Raw genomic sequence first — 12,790 nt, forward strand, 5'->3', positions numbered from 1 at the left:
CGTCACCTCCCTCCCACCCCTCACTCCATGTTTTCCCCAAGGAGGAGTTTTCCCAGATACTCCTGCCTCTTTCTGCCTCCTGACTCTCTGGTCGCTGCATTTTGTTTAAGGAGCTGTGCTTGTATAGTTTTTCCTCTCTCCATTTGTGTGTTTTGTTTTCTTTTTTCCTACAGAGGAACCCACTTTTTCTATACCTGGGACAGTTCCCTGCTCCTCTTTTTTTTTTTTTTTTTTTTTTAATTTCTTATTGAAATGTAGTTGATATACAACATTAGTTTCAGGTATACAGCAAAGTGATTCAGTTTTACTACATACTTACGTATATTTTCTTTTCAGATTCTTTTCCATTATATGTTATTACCAGAAATTGAATAGAGTTCCCTGTGCCCTACAGTAGGGCCTGCTCCTCTTGTTCCAAGTCATAATCACCACCTTGTGACTGAGAGGGTAAGTCTAAGATGCTGTGGGGGACATTAAGGCCCACCTGGCTTTCACATTCAACTATATCCTCCAATATAATACTTATTAATAAGAAAGATGGTATTTTCAATCTCTTTTCACCGCTTTTGTCTTCCTGATCAATTTGTTCAGATCCTGGGAAGAAAGATGCTAGCTATTAAGCCCCTCACATCTCCACAGAAGGAAAGATTTCTTTTTTTAATTGCAGTACAGTCAGTTTACAATGTTGTGTCAGTTTCTGGTATACAGCATAATGTTTCAGTCATACATATACATACATATTTTCCTTTTCATATTCTTTTTCATTTTCATTATAGGTTACTTCAAGATACTGAATATAGTTCCTTGTGCTATACAGTATGAACTTGTTTTTATAATAGTGGTTAGTATTTGCAAAAGTATTTTTTAATGAGATCTGTATGCTCATACTAGACATGTATAAAAATGTCTTTTTTTACCTTTTTCTCTTCCTGAGATATGTTTCTGGTGTCCAAACACACAGAACTTCTTCCTCCCAAAAGAGTCAGTGAAGACAAATTTATCTGAGTGTTTGTTTTTCATTGCTTTGGAAATAAAGGTGGAGGTTAGCTCCAAAAGTTAATACAGCCGTATTATTTAAAAAGTCCTAAATGATGCAAAGTATTTTTCTGAGTGAATGAATGAAAGCAATGAATCAATTACGCTCACCTATTTTCACATATGTCTTTCACATCTTCCCCGGCAGCCCTTAAAATCCCTAGCTTTTTCTGTTTCCAGTCCTGTGTTACCAACTGTCTACAGAACAGTTCCTCTTGGATTTTATTTCTTCTCAATGCCCTCATATTTTTTAATTCTTTGAAACTTTTTACTTTGACATAATTGCAGGCTTACAAAGAAGTTGCAAGGATATTGCAAGTAATTCTCATTTATCCTTTACCCCATTTCTCCAAATGTTAATGTTTTATCACATTTGCTTTGTCCTTTTCTCTAGTCTCTCTCTCTTCTGTTGCTGCCCTGCACCTTTTGAGAGTACTTTGAAGATATGTTTTCCCTTTATTGCCAAATGTTTCAGTAAGCGTTTCCTAAGAGCAAGGACATTCTTTTACATAAGCACTGGACAATGATCAAAATCAGGAAATTAACATGGATACAATAGTGTTATCTAATCTAAAGACCTTATTCAGATTTCACCAATTGTCTCAATAATGCCCTTTATGCCAAGGAAAATCTCCATTCATTGCCCTCAGTGGTGGTATCTCCTAAATCTCCTTTAATCTAAAATAGTTCCTCTTTCCTTGTCTTCTAGGATACTGATATTTTTGAAGAGTACATGTCAGTTATTTGGTTGACTGTCCATCAATTAAATATTCCTTTGACCCTATCTGCCCACATTAATTTGCTTTTGGAGCAACAGTAAGTAAAAGTAATCCATTGTCTATGTCCGTATTTCAGTTTTTTATTTTATCACCTCTTACCAGATATGTGATCACTTAAACTCTCTACGCCTTAGTTCCTCATCTTTGAAACTGGAATAATTAACCTAGTGAATTTTAGAGAGGATTAAAGGAAGTGATTGATTTAAAAGGAATGTACTCTCCAAACTCATTAAGTTGTATACATTAAACATACATAGCTTTTTGCATGTCAAGCATATCTCAATAAAGTAGTTTTGTTTTGTTTTTAAAAAAAGGAATTAACCCAATGTCTGTCACAAAGTCATTTGCTTTTCATGTGATTTGGTTTCTCAACTCTCCACCATTTGGCGGCCCTTACATAAATGCATTCTAATTTGCTCATGTGTCTCTAAAAAGGGGCTTCAAGAACTACTTACAACCTACCAAAATAATTGTCAACCTCATCAGACTGTTCACCAATATTGAATCTGTAGTCAGGTAAAACCCCTAAAGCTTTTTCTGTATGACTTATTTTGCTAGTAGTATCATTGCCACAACTAATACTAGCAGCAGTACTTGCTGACCTGACTATCCGTGCCAGGATCTGCACTGAACACCTCTTTGGATGACCCTTTATATTGCGTACTTCTCCTAATTCCATGAGGTAATTATTATCTGCATTTTTGAGACGAGGAAGCAAACTCAAAGCAGTTAAGTCACAAGACTTATGTAAGTGAGAGCTGGAATATAGTCCCAAGTTTTTCAGAACATAAGTTAAAGTCTTTATTTCTCTGTTAAGTCTTGTTTAAAATTTCTGCTCATCATTCTGTTGGAACCTTTAAGATTCCACCATCCAACATATTTTCTCCCAATTTGCATCTTGTGTGACTGATGTCTTGATTCAAATGATGTCTTCCTCTAAGCCATTGATAAAAATGTAGTTCACCAGAGAACCCTGTGATAAATGCTAAACATTTCATCTAGGTTGAAATCAGTCACTCTCTGGGTACAGTTTTTTCTTTCTTTTATTTTATTTTTTTCAGCTTTTTCAAATAGCTATAAATAAATCTTGCTGGATTCTAGGCTAATTTACCTATAGTCATCTTATCCAGGAGAACAACTTAAGGGTTTTTTTCTCCATGCCTCTGGCATCTCCTCTGGCTATGAATCTCATAGCACCACCCTGGGGGAAAAATGTTTGTCTAAATTAAGCTTGACTTGTTTGTATTGGAATAATATTGGTTCCTGGTGATTATTCTTTTTCTTCTTATAAATCCTCTTTAATAATCTATTCTAGAATTTTGATAGAGGTGAATTCAAACAATAGTCCTTTCCAAAATTCTGGTCCCTTTCTAAGAATGTCACTAAGTTGCTCTGTGACCTAGGAAAGGTCACTCTTTTGACCTAGACATTTCCGAACAAAGAATAAGATTAAATCCACCATTTGTAAAGCTTGCTGTACTAATTACATTTACTTGATTTTGGCCTCAACTTATGCAACAAATATCTCTGTTTCACAGATGAGAACATGGAGAGTTTTAAAAACTTACCTAAAATCACTCGGGTTATAAATGGCGGAGCTCCTAGAGAGATTGACTCACAGTGGCAGATTTTTGCAAACTCCTTCTGCTATTTATGTCAGGATAGTCTGCTGCCATTAACTGTTCACTAGTACCAAAAGGTATAGGCTAAAAAGTAGATTTGCTTGAGCATATAAGTGTTGTCTACCCAAGCAAATCAGTAACTTAGCAGAAGGCAACGATTCCCAAAGTGTTTTCAGAGGAGCACTCCGACCGCCTCAGGCTAAAGGAATTCTACTGTCAAATGTTTGACATAAGTTTCATAGCACTGAGATTCTCTTGGAGATTCAAGGGCTTCTGAGGAGTCCTTTAGGAAAGAAACTCATTCAACATTCTAGAACCACAGAGCTAGTTTCCCAAAGCACATTTGGCAGAAGCTGTTATAGGTGTTAAGGTAGTGGTGGTTTTCTTGTTTTGTTTTGTTTTTTTCTTTTAACACCTTGGGACTCCAAGGATGTTTATCCAGAGATATCATGAGATTTAAAAACATCTTTTTATTTAAATGACCATCCCTCCTGTCCTGAGATCAAATCTGACCTTTGCAACTACCTAGTTTAGGGATGTGCTGTTATCCTTAATTTACATTTGCAGGAAAAGACCTAGTTCCCCAGGAATTTGCTCAGGCCTTACAGCAAGAGAAGGGCCAAATTTATGTTTTCTCAAATCTGAAAAAAGTGAAAAGATTCAGTGCTCTTTCATTTAACTCATGTCTTGGTTTTTCTGGCTTTTGATCGTTTAAAAACCTTGTTGACGTTTTCAAAACCAAGCCACTTGAGGAAATGGACAAGGTTCTATCAAAGATGGAAGATATCCTTCACATCACAACTGTTTAAACACTGAAAGTGATATTTGGATTTTTCGCCTTTTTAAAAGAAACTTTTTATTTACTATTTACTTTTCAATGGAAGTGCTGGGGATTGAACCCAGGACCTCGAGCCTGCTTAGCATGTGCTCTGCCACTGAGCTGTTCCCACCCCTCTGGGATTTTTCTCCTTTTGAAAAGTTATTATTTCTCAGCACCAGCAGGTTGGGGCAGGGAAAGGATACAGGGTAGACCACACGAAGTCTGAGCCCTGTGGGAAAATGTTGGGATCCTGGAAACAGCAAATTAGCCCACAGCTATACCTGTTTACATAGTCAATGTATGTTTGTTCTGTTTGAAGATACTTCAAAAATAACAATTGTAAAAGAGATTACTGCTTTGATCAGAGAATCTGAATCTCCTTTGTTTGACCATGAATAATTGGTCTTTGTAATGTTAATGCTTCTTTTAAGGAATATCAGATCTATAAATGCACCTTAATTACAGGCGAGCCTGTTTTGGAGGGAATTCGCGACAGCATTTTATTGAAGGTCTTTTCTAGTTCCCCTTCAAATCTAATTACAGTAGTAAGATTATTTTAGGCCAAGCAGCAAAAAGCTATAATTATTACTGTTTTCATTAATGTTCACATGGGTCAAAATAGTTATCTTGTTGAAGGATAAGATTTAAATCTTAAAAATGTCCTATTTTTCCTATAAAGCATGGAAGGAGGTAAAGTCTGAACTGAGATGTACTTGCTAACCTGTTAACCATAATCCTGCCGGAGCTCAGAAGTCTGTTTTCCCCAGACTTAACACTTGGAAGCCCCACTTGGCAAGCCACAGTTTAAACAATGGTTGATACCTAAATCTTGTTTTTAAATTTGAAACCAACTAAATCCAATTTGGAGTATATAAGTATAGCATGGAGAGAAGAAAATACTTTTTTTTTAAGTCCTCCTATTTTAATTTTGTGGTATTCAGCTTAGTTAATTTTTGTTGTAAGAGCGCATATGTCAATATAGAAAGTTAGAGGTTGCTGAAGATGTGAGGAAATGGGATTGCTAAACTGAAGATCGGGTGATTTAGTTAGATGTGGGGAAGAATGTCTCAACAGCAGAGCGAAATCTCCTTCTGCGGAGGTGGCTTGAAAGTTGCAGATTTTATGAAACGGTGTGTGGGGCAAAGCTTGTGAGCCAAGCAGGGCCCTCTCTCAGAAGGGGAAACTTTCCATCGATGGCATTTGCTATCTTACATCGTATTATATCCCAAAACGGAATTTTCTCCTCCTCTGACCTGAAGGCTAGCGACCACTAAGCCCTCACACCTGGCACCAGTAGCCACCTTCCAACTGGAGAGGGTTTTTTTTTTTTTTTTTTGCAATATTGTGTGAACATTTAAGCTTATCATTAAAAAAAAAACAAACTATGAATAGAGCACATCACACCTGTATAGGAAGCGAAATGTGGGTTTAAACCACACTGAGTTAGCACATTCCCAGTCGTTTTTTTGGGGGGTGGGGGGAGTTTCCCCCTAATTATGGCTGCAGTTAGCTTTGTGGCATTGCATTCATTCCAAACAGCAGGGATGGAGGACAGTAATCTTGTTTATCTGAGGCTGGAGAGAGTGTACCTAGCTTTGTTCCCTCCACAACATAATCTAAGTGCTTTGCAAGGTGCCATCCTGCACAATAGAGTGTGACTGGCCCCCTCCAAGATCCTCCCTCACCTGGTTAATTCAGTTATCACTGAAAACCCTCACAAGGTCAAGGGAAAACAGGTAACAGCCTATTTCAAACTTAATAAGAGGGCACATTTTATGTACATTTATTTCAAAGACAGAGCCCTCAGATACAGGAATACTTTTTTTCTTTCTTTCTTTAAATCTAATCTGTTTAAAATCATCCCAGGGAAAATACTGGAATTCCTTTAGATTGTTCTTGACAATTAACGAAAGAGAAGAGGCTGTGATAAAAGGCTCTTTTTCAGTAATGGGGAGAGGCAAATTATGAAATAGACAAGTTATTTACATTTGAAAATAAACTGCCTCTCCCAGGGGGAAATGAGGTGACAGGCGATTCTGCATCACAACAGGAGCGTGTCATTAGTTTTAATTTTCCACAACAAAGATTTTAGAGTCATTTCCTTTCCTTGGAAGGGAGTCGTTTCTCTGCTACATACATTCTCATTCAAAACCTTGGTTGTCACCATTAGAGGGGTTTTGGTTTTGGTTTTGGTTTTTTCCTTAATGTGTTAGAAGACTATTTTTGATTTTTCTAAGCATCGAAATATCATGGTAGAAGTTAAGTTGCCTTCAGCAAGGTCTGAAATGGTGGGTGAGTGCAGGGCAAATGCCCCCTAATCATTGTACAGTGCCAAATGGTAAGACTGAAGGTGTACTACAGCGTTTGACGTGTTTTTAGTGTTCAGGGTGCTTCGTGTACGCAGCGTATTTCTCTACTGGAAAATGTAGGCTACCACAGATGAAGAACAATCATCAGTTATACATTAACCATGGAAGGTCATTTCTTATGGCAAATGCAAGGTCTATTGATCAAGTAATAGTTGTCGGTAGAAATGAGTCTCGTTACAGAATGAAGCTTCCGAAGGAAACCATTGTCTACTGGGACATCATGATATGTGCAGCTCATCCATTTGCTCAAGGTGATTTCCGTATCATCAAATGTTTATCTGCACCTTTATAATGTGATTTACTGAAATTTCAGCTAATCAATCCCCAAAGCTGCAGTCTTTGGTCAACTCACTATGCTACACATTCAAACAATGATTAATCACCTAATGTTAACTATGAGATAAGAAAAGAAATTAAAAGAAAATGAATGACATATTCACTTGTGTTGCAAAATTGGCTATAAACTAGTTTCCCAGCATACACCGTGGTTTACTTTCAAACTTAAACAACTTGACTATGTAACCTTATCTTCTGGGTACTTCCTGCAAACTTCATATGTTATGCAATCAAGCCCATAAATGTAGGTAGAAGTTAACTTGAATGGCTGAAACAGAGCTAACCACACACATGTAGTTAAAGCTTTATCACCAGTACTGTCATAAACCTCTCCCTTTTCTTTAAGAGATTTACCAGGCTATCATAAAATTGTATTATGGCTGTACCTTTCATGAACTCTTAAGAAGTGGCTTTCCTCTTTAAATACGCTGGACTTCGGCTCACAGTCCCATAGTCATGCGACATATGTGCTGCCACTTGTCAGGATGGCCTTTGTGCTTGCATGTCAAATGTCACAGGGCTGAGGTGGCACCAGCATTAATTACTCCCTTGTTATTTTTTGTATAACTCCAGTGGTGACGTATTACTAGAGGCATACACTTTATACACACTTAACCAAGTCATCAAATGAACAAGGAAATGTGTAAAACAGAATGTGTTATGGGGGAAAAAAAGTGATTATACATAATCAAATATCTGTAATGAGAGGAATTGAGATTTTCCAGGTATATAATCAGCATAAAATAATTGGGCAGGAAAATTGAAAGGGTCAGGTCCCCCATACTGACTGAGCGAAAGGCTAGAGCAAGCATCCTACTGATGATTCTGCTGACTTATTTTCAGGAGCTTTGACCAGTGGCATTGTATCTTGCAGAATAGGTGCAGTATATTGAGAAACTAAACTCAGCCATTGTAAGTTTCTCATATATATATTTTTTAATAGGCGGACATATGGTCTCTCTTTCTATAAATAACTTCTCTGCAGAAATGAGATTTTATGTAATTACTTCTTATTTTCTATGTTCCTGTTATAGAAGTCTGAGGATCTTGGAATGGAAGATTAAGATCAAGTGGACTTGAGTCAAAACACTGAGTTCAAATTCTTCAAGGCTCTGCTCAGAGAGTTCTTCCTCCAGGAAGCCTTCCTTGATTATCTGGCACAGGTAATGCTTTATCTTTGGGGTTTTCAAGGCATTTTGTGCTTAACCTTTAATAATACTTTTGGTCTCCTTTGAATCACCAGTGCTCTTTGGCACCGTTCATGTCCTATAGTAGGCTCTCAGTAAATGCTTGTTCAATAGTGGGTTTCTAGAAGGGAAAGAATTCTCTTAGGATAGACGAATCCTTTGGTTCTTTTCAGACCAAAAAATTCGGTGAATCCCCGCTCACCTCCCTAGTAGCAGGGATTCATGAAGGTAGGCTCCTTTGTGCATGCATCAGTTACTTACTTACTCTTAGGACATAGGTAGCCACCTCCCTCCCTGCCTGCCATCCATAACCCCAATCGCTCTCCTTTCTCCAGAGGTCAACTGTTAGCAATTGTGTGTTAGCCATTTTAGACAATGTATATTTCATAAAAATTATTTACACAAAAGGCACCATGAAATGTGTATTAACCAGTGACTTTTTATTCCCACTTACCATGCCTTTAGAGATAATTTCATGTTAGTAGAGATGTAGCTACTTCATTCTGTTAAAATTGCTGGATAGTAGTCCATGATGTGGATATAGTAGAATTTACTTAATCATTTACCTGACCATTACTTATTGTTGGATATTTAGATGACTGCCAATTTTTCCATCTTACAAACAATGCTTCAATAAACACTTTGGCACCTCTGTCTACTTTTGTGCGTACTTAAGTGACTTTTAAGAATGAATTCCAAAAAGTGGAATTCAGTGTGTGAAAATTTTACCTTTTGATTGATGCTCTGTACAGATATACAATTTCCCAAGTCCATACAAAGTTATATGTTTACTAGCACTGTGAGACTTCCAGTTTACTCGCACCTTCTATGAATCTTCATTTTTTGTTGTTTTTTAAAAAAAATTTTTGTGTTCTTATTTGTTTTTATTGAAGTATAGTCTGTCTACAATGTATGCTGGTGTACAGCATAGTGATTCAGTTATAAATATATATATTCCTTTTCACATTCTTTTTCATTATAGGCTATTACAAAATATTGAATATAGCTCCTTGTGCTGTACAACAGGACACTATTGTTTATCTATCTTACATCGAGTAGTGTGTATGTGCAAATCCTGGACTTCCAATGTTATCTCTTCACCTCCCTCATCCCCACTGGTAACCAAAAGTTTGTTTTCTATCTGAGAGTCTGTTTTGGTTTTGTAAATAAGTTCATTTGTGTCATTTTTTTAGATTCTATGTATCAGTGATATCATATGATATTTTTCTTTCTCTTTCTGACTTACTTCACTTAGTATGATAATCTCCAGGTCCATCCATGTTGCTGCAAATGGCATTATTTTATTCCTTTTTATGGTTGAATAGCAGTCCATTGTACATATATAACACAACTTCTTTATGTAGTCATCTGTTGATGAACATCAAGGTTGCTTCCATGTCTTGGCTGCTGTAAGTAGTGCTGCTATGAACATTGGGTGCATGTACGTTTTTGAATTAGAGTTCCCTCTGCATATATGCCCAGAAGCGGGATTGCTGGATCATAGGGTAAGTCTATTTTCAGGTTTTTAAGGAATGGCTGCACATTTTCATTTTTGTAGATCAGTTGAGCAAAAATGTTTATCCTGTTGCTATTTGATATGCATTTCTCTAAGGGTAGTGGAGTTAAGAATCTTTTCATATGTTTATTAGCCACTTGGGCATCTTCTTTTGTGAACTGTCTATTTACCAGCATTGCCTTGTTTTTTCTTGGGTTCTCTTTGCCTTATAGATTTTTTAAAGCTCTCTTTTATGATTGTGGATATTAATCCTTTGTTGCAAATGTTTTCTCCTAGATAGCCACTTACTGTTTTGGAGGGTTGGGGTAGAGGGGTCATTTGGCTTTGAACACTGATTCACAAGACTCTCCATTATGTTAGACTGTCTCGTGGACTTTATTATATAAAATTTTTATGTAGCATGTACAAATTGGGTTTGATCAATCCATGGTCCATGGGCCAACTGCTCTCACCAATTTATCCAGTTTGTGATTTACCCTAAGCACCATGCCTGTTCTCACCTGGAATTCCCTCCTCTCTCCTCCTATCTGCTGTTTTGCAGAATTTTGTGTTTTCCTTAGGGTCAATTCAAGAATCAAAGTCCACAGCGATCTCGCTCATTCTTCCTCGTTCACTGTTCGTTTGCATGTGATAAAGTTATTTTGTAGTTTATGTGCACATATATTGTAACTTCACCAGATGGGAAGCTACTCAACTTAAGATCCCTTGCTTTTGCCACAGCTCCCAGGGTCTTACACAGAGTGGGACTCGAACAAATATTGGTTGGTTGTTTTAAAAATTCTTTTTTTATAGGAAAATATTGAATCTACCCCCTGTCCCCTATACATGCACATTGTGGGCAATTTGCCTGTTCATTTCTTCAGTCCTCTGCTTTGTGGAATCTGTCTTTTGTTCCATTTGCCATTAGTTCACACCTGATTATAACGTCTGAGTTTCTGAACTTCAGAAATAAACTTGAGAACAATGTTAAGAATCTGATTTTCTCAAAATGCTCTAGTGGCACAAAGAAGACTCAGTTTTTCAAATTTGAAAGGTGGCTCTCTAAAGTCTAACTCACTCCCTAGGATAAGTCTTTATTTCATGCTACCTGAGATCTGTCTTCTCAGTCACAGCACTTGGTACTGGATATAACATGGGCCCACTAAAAGGGACTGTGGCTTTACAGCAGTTTCCAGCCCCCCTCCCCTTTATTACTGTATTATTTTAAAATTCTTTTTTGTTTTGGGGGAGGAGGTAATTACGTTTAGAGGAGGTACTGGGGATTGAACCCATGACCTCGTCTGTGCTAAGCAAGAGGTCACTCTACCACTGAGCTATTACCCTCCCCAGACAGCAGTTTTTTCGTTTATTTGTTAGTTTTTGAAAATTTAAAGTCAAAAACCTAATCTAAACTACATTAAAATGCAATTTCTATTTCACTGATTGCTCAAGTTGTGCGTCTTATTACTGCATCTACTATGCTTTTCTTAAAGCATTTTTTTTTATATAGAACATTCCAAAAAGATACAAAAACAGTCAGAATGAACCCTTCATGTACCCATCACCCAGCTTCCACCATTATTAACTCATGGCCAATCTTGTTTCATCATCACTTCATTCAGTGTTTATCTTCTTTCAGTTATTTTGAAGCAACTCCCAAAATGTCACATCGTTTTATATTTAGATATTTTCTTAATGCCTTTGAAAGACATGACTGCAATAAAATCCTTTCTGATATTTTAGTTCAAAGCTCTGGAGGCCTGGGGGGGCTGGGAATAGCTCAGTGGTAGAGTTCATGTTTAGATGCATGAGTCCCTGGGTTCAATACCCAGTACCTTCATTAAAAAAAAAAGCAAAAAAAAAAAGCTCTGGAGGCCCTCGTGGTGTGTGTGTGCACGTGTGTGAGTGCACATGTGTGAGCATTCTTCATTCAGACATGCATTTTCACATAGGACTCTCCATAGCAGAGCTGTGGTGGGCTGAAGAAACAAACAGGAATAGAACACAGAATATAATAAAAATAAATTTGGTAAGTGCAGTGATGGTGGTGGTACCTAGGACATCAGGGCCGTCATGACAGAAATGATAAGCCAGAGGGGCAGAGGGTATGGCTCAGTGATAGAGTGCATGGTGAGCTGCAATAAACATTCTGCTATGTCTATCTGTGTAAATACTTAAGTGATTTTAAGGAAGGCACACCTAAAAGTGGAATTTCAAAGCGTATGAAAATTTTATTTGCAGCTCATACGCAAATGTTGCTAATGACCCCAATAATGCGTATTTTGACAATTCTTTCCCACCCCCCATCTAGATCAAACCAGGGTTATTTATGCCTTTAAAAGGCATAAATAGAAAGCTCCTCAATTTGAGTTTGTCTGACCTTCCTCATGGTTAGATCCAGGTTGTGCATTTTATATACGATACAGTACAACACAAAATCAATATTGTGCATCCTTCTCAGCCCATCACATCAAAAAAAACCCCAAAAACCAACAATATTACTTTGTCCCATTAATGATGACGTTAATTTCGATCCTCTGCTTAAGGTAGTGTCTGCCGAGTTTTCCCATTGGTAAGTTACGATTTTTCCCACTGTAATTAATATCTTGTCTGTGCAGAAGTGACTTTGGGACTAGATAAAATATCCTATTCCTCACCAGAATTTCACCCAATCATTTTAGCTTCCATTAATCCTTGCCTGAGTCAATTAATACTGTGATGGTTGTAAAATAGTGATTTTTCTAACTCCTCTTTCTTCTACATTTTTAGATGGCATTCTATCAAACTTTTCTTCTTAATTTTGCTTTCTATGTTTATAATAATAAAACTGAGTTCAAACATCAATGGCCTCTTTGGTGTTGGACACTGTGCTGGAAGATATTAGGAGGGACACAGACAAGACTGTGTCCTGCAGGGACACACGATTTGAGGGAGAAATGGACTCAAGGTAGATGGTACGAAGTGCTTTACTGGGGATACAAAGCTAATGGGAAGGAGAAGAAACCAAGAGAGGGTAGATTTTACTAGGGCATATGGAGTGACTTTGGGAGAGAAGGGGGATTTTAGCTGGGCTTATGATTTATGGTATATGTGGTCAGAGAAAGACATTATAGTTGGAGGCAAGAGCAGTGGCATTTGGCAAATGAC

The sequence above is a fragment of the Vicugna pacos genome, chromosome 14, assembly GCF_048564905.1.
Source record: "Vicugna pacos chromosome 14, VicPac4, whole genome shotgun sequence".
NCBI classification, from domain to species: domain Eukaryota; kingdom Metazoa; phylum Chordata; class Mammalia; order Artiodactyla; family Camelidae; genus Vicugna; species Vicugna pacos.